The following is a 9,485-nucleotide window of genomic DNA, read 5'->3' on the forward strand; positions in this document are numbered from 1 at the left end:
TCTGAAGTGGCCTGACCCTCATCTATGCTCCACAAGAGTCTACATTTCCGTTTCAAATGTGGTCCCTGGTCCAGACTTCACGCTTCTTGAGGACAGGGACCTTGCCCTACTTGCATCCTCAGTATCTGTCTCCAAGCAAGGCCTCATAGACTGGTGACATTTAATGAATACGGTTGATATGAATATCCGAGCAGGTGTATATAGAAGGAAGAAAATCAGATCGGGAAATGATACAACTTGTAAATACTTCAAATTCTAGTGGCTCAGAGTTTCTCTCCAGAAAGTGAGGCTTATAATGTTTTCCTCTACAGTAAGAAACATAAAAATAAATCAGAATTTTAGGAAAAATTCATTACTCAACGAATTGTCAAGAGAAGAAACTCAAAAGTGGGAATAGACTAGCAAAAAGGTAACAGTTCTCAGGAGTGAAATAAGGAAGTACCGGTAAGAGAGGTAAACAATTACTGAGAAGTTTCTATAGAACCAACAGAAATGAAAGTAAATTGCTGAACAAAATGCAAAGAGATTATTTTTGAAAAGAAATCCCATAGTTATTGTGTAGCTGATATAACTATCTCGCGATTCTCTAGGGAAAGTTTGAGATTCCAATTATTTTATGGTACCCAGATTATATTTTGTTAAAGATGTCATTAAAGTGTAATATTTGAGAAATACTTGGTTTTCTATTTTCAAATGTTGATATTTAAAGGGAAAACGGGCATTGAAGAAACAAAATAATGTATAATTTGCATACTGGTAAAACCTTGTAACTTCTACACGTTAGCTTAGCTTCAAAAGGAAAATATTTGTGAGAAAGTCTAGAAGTGTCACTGCTACTATATCTTTACATCTTAAGGCAGGGTGTAGATATTAGGGACCTTTGAGATCCATTCTTTTCCATTTAGAAATTCTCTATCGTTCCTTGTTATAGTGACAAATATGGTAAAGAATAAAATGCTTACATCTTCGTACAATATTGCCCATTTGCATTGCTCAGAAGGAAAATTGTATCGTCCCTTCTTTTTCACAGGAAAGGACCTCTGTAGGTATCTCTGCTGTTGTTATAATCTCTCCAAATTCTATAGTCAGGAAGAAGCTATGAATTCACTATTAGAGATAATTAATCCAGATAGGAAGTGATTTAGCCACTGACAGGGAAAAATACATTCAAGCAAAGCTCATGATCTGGGTAATTTAGAAAGTTCTCTTCGATACGAGATAGCTGGCTCTTCTGTTTCTATCAGCATAGAAAGAGGTCGATTGTAAGTTTAAATTGTTACTGAAGTGATTCTGTTGAAGGATTTAATATTGACTTAGCCCGAAATAGTTGCTATTCTGGGCAACATTTTAATAAGATAGAATGTTTCCCTTGTCAGACTCAATCATTTTAATAACAAATTTTAGTCTCCCTAATCGTATGCGTGTGTACATATATTTGAAAATTGGCAGTTCTATCAGATACAATAGAGACAATCGTATACGAGGAAAGTCCCCCCATCACAATAACATATTAATGTTAAATAAGAGGCATTAAATAGCAATGGAAAATTATATGAAATATATTTTTAAAAACAAAATTCATTTTACAACAAATGAGTTCTTTCCAAGTTAAATCAGATGATAGAAAATTTTATTCTGAGAATCTAATTGAAAGCACTTCACTTTTCTTCATTACAAACAGAGGAAGAAGAATTAAGCGGAATTAAGAATTACGTGGCGATATCTAGAAATGAAACATCACGACTTAACCACCTGGTGGTTATATAAACTATATCATCCATATTATAATATGTCAAAGCATCAGAAAATAATAAAACTGAAAAGTGGGGTTTAAGTGGTTAAAACACAAAACACAAGTGCAGGCAGCTCTAAATGAATAATAGTTTGTAGCTGAAAAAATCTGCTGGTCATTATTCTTATTTTCTTCCAGAATTATCTTATATAAATAATAGGTATATTTCCAGGCCAGTCCATTGACCCTATAATGCAGTTTAAAAGTGTGAATTTTATGAGTCTGACTCTGGACCCTGGAAGCAGGAAGCTTGTGAGAACTTTACCTAGAGAAACAAAAGTGACACAGTAGCTCTCTTTCTCATTTACTTAATTCTTTTCTTTGCATTGTGCTGGGCTAAGGTCACATCTTGAAATCCACACTTTGCTGGCCTTCTTCCTCTTCTAGATTCCTTAGAATGTTTATATAAGCATTACCCTCAACAGCACATTATAATAGTAAGTTCGGTTTTGCCGTATCTTTGAACGTGACCCATCTACAGTTTATTATCCTACCTATTATATCTTCAAGGCATCGGGAAGAAAGGAACAAATGGAAACAAACTTAAGTAACGCTCATTGATTAGCTAATAGGTACCATAGGAACATGGGTGCACGTGTGTAACTTCACAATAACCTTCAAGTACGGGTCATATTATTCTAAGATTACTGAAACAGTGTAAGACAATTTAATAACTTCTTTGTGATGAGATTACATGATGGAAACTAGAAACAAAAAGACTTTATTGATTCCAGATTCCATGTTTCTTCAGCCATAAATATATAGTTTTAAATATATATAAGTAAGCGTGTGCACACACATACGTGCAAGTGATATGTGGTCCCCTGTCAGTTAGTGGGAGAGAAGCGGAAGCCGGGGCAGGGGCAATGGTCTGTTTGGGGCAATTATTGTCGTATCTCACCTTTCAAAAGCATAAAGTCTCCATTATGTATCTCACATAATCCACAAAAGGCAATTTGTCATTCCCGGTTAGGGAGCTCATGACAAAAGCTAGAGCATGTGGCCTTCTTTGTGAAAGCTGTCCTTCCTGAGCTGCTCTGAGCAAAGCCAATCCCTCGGCTTGTTTCAAACAACAAATGCTGAAACCTGTCACCGTGGTGGATGGCCTCTGTGCTCTCGGAAACTCATTAGCACATTTTATTCATGGACCATCAAAATGCACCAAGTACCAAGAAAAGCCTGGGGCGCCTATAGCGAGGGCTGTGTTTTCCGTTGAAAGCAGTTTTGTGTCTGGAAAATTCCACGCGGAACATGGAGCGTGGCATCGCATCCGGCACAATGCTATTTTTCGTGTGTAGTGTGGTCTGTGCGAAGCTCTCCCTCCGCATCCGCCCCTCACCCTGGTCACGGGTGTGAAAGTTACGTTCTCCAGTACGCAGGACGAAAAAGAACTGACCTGACGTTAGGGACCCAGCAGCTTCATTCTACCTCTGCCCTTATCCAGCCGTGTCCTGTGCTAGACAATTCCCTGCATTTCTTGCACTTGACATGACTATGAAGTTCTTGGCCTTGGAGTAGAATAGGGGTGAGAGACACCAATAAGAGTTGCAGCCGAGAACCATGAATATGTTGCTCCACGAGGAACCGGTTGATTGGCGGACCTCTACCGAGCCAGCACCTTAGCTTGCTGTCCTGTTCCCGCCACCTCCGATGTGGCCTTCCAGCCCCTCTTCTCAGCACTGGCCACTGCGGGTGGGGAGGTACCATCCACCTTTGAGCAAATAATTCACTGCGGGGGAATCTGGCACCTGCTTTGCTACTTACTCTTTCTGCAGATTTACCTCTTACCTCATGTCCTTCTCTTTAATTTTCAATATGCTATATTTTCCTCATTTAAAAATCCAAAAGCAAATGTATTATAATATGAAAATCAGTCTCCTGTCCATCTTGAACTCTGTGGCTCTATATTCCTAGCCTAAGATTTTACCTGGAGTTTTTTTGCCTCTATCTATCTATCTATCTATCTATCTATCTATCTATCTATCTATCTATCTATCTATCATCTTTCTATTATCTATCTATCATTTGTCATCTATCTGTCTGTCTATCTATCTATCTATCTATCTATCTATCATGTATCTAACCTATCTATCAGCACATAACTTATATTGTTTTACATCTTGATTTTCAACTCCAGTAATATATCATAGCTGTCTCATCATACCTGAATTGATAAGATCACCTTATTCTTCTGAATATCTGTCTGTATTTCATTATACTGATTGGTCATAATTATCTACCTGCCAAGCTACTGCAAGGATTTTACATTGTCTTCAGTGTTTTACTATGACCTTGTAATAAAGACTTACGTATGTATCCATATATACACCAGTTTGGAAAATGTCCACAAACAGAATTTCAAGATCAAAAAATTTAAGTGTGTTTTCATTATTCTCTCCAAACTGTGTCAATTATAACCTATGATAAGTTTTCTCAATGGGATAAGATGTGGCATGTTTCTGAAAATTATAGTCACAGTAGTTAAATGAAGGCAGTTTAGAATTGTTTAGTGGCACTAGATCTAGTTTCAGAATAACTGTGTTTAACTCCCACCTCTGCAATTCAGCAGTTGATTGATTCAGGATAAGATTTAAACTTCCTTGTCTCAGTGTCCTTACCTGTTAGATAGATGCTCATACTAATGTCTGTCTGGTACATTCTCTTTCAAGTGTTTAGATAGATCGTCTTTGCCAAACATATTCAGAACACTGTCTATAAGGGGTCCTCAATAAATATTAGCAATGACCACCGCCATCACCATCATTACCATCATTATCATCATCATCACCACCACCGCCATCATCATGCTCATTACCACTATCAACATCACCACCAACATCACCACCATCGCCAACATCACTTATCATTCATTACAGCTATCCATCATCATCATCGCCACCATCATCGCCAGCATCACCCCCATCATCATCATCATCATCATCATCACCATCACCATCATCGCCACCATCATCACTCAGTATTAATCTGCACCCATACTTCAATCGTTGTCTACTAATAGCTTTGTTTGATGTGTACCCTTATGTTGTTAAGTAATATTTTTCATTTAGAGCCTGGATTTGGGGCAGGTTTCATTTTAAGTTGTGTATCCATGGTGTGCAAACCATGGGAGCATATGGCTCTTAATTAGGCTTGATCATGATGAAGGATGACTGTTTAAGAGGTCAGTTAGCACCCCTCTAGAGGTTATACGACTTCATAACTCCCTAAGACACCGCAGTGAGACGAAGCTCCATACGGTAGGTCCATCGCGTTTGACGGTGTTTAGCATGCTGGCTTTGCTACTCTGCTGCAGATGTAGAATTGCCACACAGATTCCATCACTGACAACAGAATGAAATATTGATACAGTAATTAGTTTTCTGCACCATATGTTCAGACTTTTGCATATAGTTATTATGCAGCACAGATTCCTGCGCAGATGATTAGGAAAACAAGAATAATAGCAAGATGTGGCGTCTTTGCTGGAAAGAACCATAGCTTTTTCTAATGCGACCCAAAGAGGAGCGAGTCGATTTCCTATTGCACCAGTCATGTTTGACCTTGTACGCGGAAGGTCAAAGAATATGTGGGCCCGGCAGGAAAGAAGCGAGTGGAAGAAGCTTTTCTCTTCCCTTTGCTTCCTTTCTTTCATCCTCACTCTAATTTTCAGCCTAGTTTTGCGATGGATAATGGACACCAGTGATCTACAGCAAGGGACTTGCTTTCGTCCTCAGCAGTGATGTGGAAGCATAGCCGTCAATCATCTCTGTGTATGTTTTATAGCAACGATTCTGGTCTTTATAAATATATGAAGATATATTTAGGCAGTAAGTTGTAAAATATCTTGAATGACTGAAGTTGTCGCTTTTTCAAATGCCCTTCCCTCTGGAGCTCCTGACTGACGTGTAGGCAATTGGGAACTGAAGAATCCCCCTCACTCCACCCCGATTCAATGGCCTCGCTCAGGATGGATAATAAAGAAACTTAACTAAGAAATTAAGTGGCAGCTCATCACAGGAGGGAACATGATGTTTAAGGAAAAAGGAAAAACCTTTTTGGGGCTTTCTCAAGAACCTCATATGTTAAAATTTGCTCTATAGATCAGTGTTAGGGGCTCATTGAAAACTTTATAATGTTTTGTTGAAAAATAAATAGCATATTATAGTCTGTAAAGGGCGATTCTTCTCATTTTCTGAGAAATGTTAAGTCACAAAGAGGTGTCTTCTATGTAAAGTGCAGGGTCAGCGTCATTTCGCTTGTGACATAAAGCCATCCATCCAATGGCCTCACTTCCAGTTCAAAACACTGATCTTAAGTTCGTAAATATCTGCGTTGGTTGTTGTTTTCTAAATATATTTATACCGTAAATATTTATGCACTGTTATTAGCGTTAGCTAATAACATTAGCTGCTAAGTATCTCCGCTCTCTTTAGAGGCGTGGGCAGGATTGGTGGGTGTGGAGGAGGTGAGGCCAGGCGGAGGGAGATGGAGCAGACAGCACCTCATGCTGAGAAGCCACCGAGGATACCTGCGCTTTCCCTCATGATGCTTTGGCCCAGAGGCAGGACCCGCCTTTTCTGTGGCTTCTTCTCAGAAAACACGTATCTACGCTGCTGCTGCTGCACACACAAGACAGCGGCCACCCAGCAAGTGAATTAAAGAATCTCCCACTGTACCACCCAGAAAGACAGCCGCTTTCTGCCACTTAGAGGCAGTCAGGGTTGAAGGGAAACAATGATCGTGACGCATGGCACATGTCTTTGCCTGGGGTTCGATGGAGATCTTGATCTCTCTCTTTTTAAATCAATTTACTTATCTTTTTCTTGGGTTCTTCCTCTACCTTTTCAGTGATAGTTTCTTCTCCTGAAAATGGCCATAACGAAGTGTATACGTATTCGTTTTCTACTGCTGTGTAACCATCACCACACACTCAGCAGCTTAAAACAACGCACGTTTCTTATCTAGAGGTTTTCACGGATCGGCTGGGCCCTCACCAAGCTGCACCCAGGTGGCAGCTGGGGCTGTGGTTTGATAGGGGTTCATGGCCAAGTTCCTGCAGGCCGCTGGCAGAAATCAGGAGCGTGGGGCTGTAAGATTCACGGCAGCCCTTGCAGGAGAGGCTAGCACCCACATCTTATCGCCTTTGCCCTGTTCTAGTGGTTAGAAGTGAGCCACAGGTCCCGCCACGCTGCAGAGGTGGACGTGACCACCAGGAGGCATCACGAGGGCATTATTAAATGCCTGTAGTTCCTTGGAGTGACCTACATGCCTGCCAGGGCTGTGATGGAGACCTAATAAGATATTACACATGAAATAACTGTACGGTATAAAATGATAAACAGAGAACATGGGGACAGGTACAAAGGATGACTTCAAGTTTCCCTCTGACAAGAGTAAAGTTAAATAATGAATGCTATCATTATAGAACTCAGAGTCCTGAAAAAGTCAAGTGACACGCTGGATTATGGAAATATGGTCCATGCCCAAAGGTCCTTGATACTGTGACCAGCCAGGCTACCGAGGCAGGAAAGGTTATCATCGGAAATGTGGCCACAACACAATTCTCGAACCAATAAAGCACGATAGTCTTTTTATCTATTAACCCTGTAAAGAAAATGTATAAATAAATGTTACGGGCTATTTGAACCCAGAGACATTTACTAAGCATGGACACTTCGGACAGGACAAAATATCAAGGTCATTTGGTATGGACCAAATGCGCCCATCAACATTTTTTACAGGACCAAATTTTACGGACCTTTGGCATGAACCAAATGTCTCCAAGGACATTTTGGACAGAACCGAATGTCCTGTAAGAGACAGACTGACTTAGAAATGTGTCCACGGCCAGAGATAGACTAAATGATTGTGTCTTCCGTCCCTCCCCATCATACACTGAGACGTCCTAATGCCCAATAGGATGATGTTTAGGGATGGGAAGTAGGTTTAGATGAGGTCCAGAGGCGGGGCCCCCTGGATGGGATCAACGTCCTCACGAAGAGGAAGAGAGGACAGACCTTTCTTGATATCTGCCATGTGGGGACACATCAAGAAGGTTACTTTCTATGAGCCAGGGAGAAGATTGTCACTAGCGACCTTATCTACCAGCACCTTGACATCCCAGGCTCCCTAATTGTGAGAGACAGATGTCCCGTTTTTCAGCCACCCCTCTGTAGGATTTTGTCAATGGAAGTCCCAGCTAATACAATGCCTTATATTTTCTTCTACGTTATCAGATTTGGGTTAAAATCTTCCCACTGTTTGGACGCATATAGTGCTGAACTAAATTTTAGCTATCACCTAATAGAAAACAGTAGACTTAAAGAATGAATCATTTTCCCTAAAATGTTTTAAAATTAAAAAAGTATATATAGCTATACTTTATAGAACAATTTATTTTCACCGAATTTTCCCCTGCACTTATCAAGAATGTGACTGCGAATAAGTGGACTTGATTTTCCTCCAGGAAGCTGTATACAGCGCACTTTTGAAAGACACTCGGTGTGCTGCCTGTGACAATATCTCATCTATGCATAGCCGTGTCAGCTGCAGCGTTAAGTGAGCAGTGCATGAGTGACTGGGACCACAGGAGGAGAGCTGGGACTCAGGCTGAGGAACAGGATGCCACAGTGCTTCGCAGGCAACACCAGGGGTACATCTCAGGAAAAAAGCATTTATTGTCAGGATATATAATGTAAGTGGAGTCTATAATAATTCAGGAAAACAACTAGCTTTAAGGGATGGCTTATGTATTAAAATGGAAAACAACAAGTGATGCAGACTGCCCCCGAGCGGGCTTAAATGTGCGTGTATATCCATTTATTATTTTTCTCTGCTGGCATTAAATGAATGCCCACTGCGTTCAAGCTGCGTTAAAAGTTCGGAAAGGCTTGTCGAAATGGGTGGGGCTTGGTTTGCCACATCGAGGTGCTAAGATCTGTTCAGACATTCGTATACATGTTTGTGTTGTATTTCTGATGGAAATTGAGAGAGCATTTTGGATGTTTCTGTATATAGACGGTCTCTTGCCTTGTTGATTCTTTCCAAACCATCCAAGGATATTAGTGGGCAAGTGCTCTCATTCGTTCACTTGGAAAATTACCTGTTTATAATTGGGAGTCTCAGAAGCATGAGAATTCACGGTCCCTGAGGATACTTAGAGGAGCCTAGCAAAAGTTTTGTCGAAGAGAACATACACACCCTCCCTCTCTCCAGCACTGTCTCTCTAACACACGATTTTCATCTGCTTTGTTCTTCTTCTCACAGAGATAGTGTTTTATTTTATTATATGTAGCAAAAGCGTGTAAACTTGTCTAAGAAAGACAAATATTAAAGCAAAAGACACCTTCAACAAAACACAGAAGCAACCTACCAGTCAGGAGAAGATATTTGCAAACAACATCTCTGATAAGGGACTAATATCTAAAATATAAAGAACTCATGTAACTCAACAACAAAACCAAATCATCTAATAAAAACTGGGCAGAGGACTTGAACAGGTACTTCTCCCAAGAAGACACACAAATGGCCAACAGACATATACAAGACGCTCAAGCTCACTAGCTATTAGGGAAATGCCAATCAAAGCCACCCTGAGATCCCACCTCACACCTGTTAGAATGGCTGTCATCAACAGCACAATTAATAACAAATGTTGGGGAGGTTACGGGGAGAGAAGGAACCCTCATGCACT

Source organism: Pteropus medius, unplaced genomic scaffold (assembly GCF_902729225.1).
Source record: "Pteropus medius unplaced genomic scaffold, Ma_sr-lr_union100, whole genome shotgun sequence".
In the NCBI taxonomy this organism is placed as follows: Eukaryota; Metazoa; Chordata; class Mammalia; order Chiroptera; family Pteropodidae; genus Pteropus; species Pteropus medius.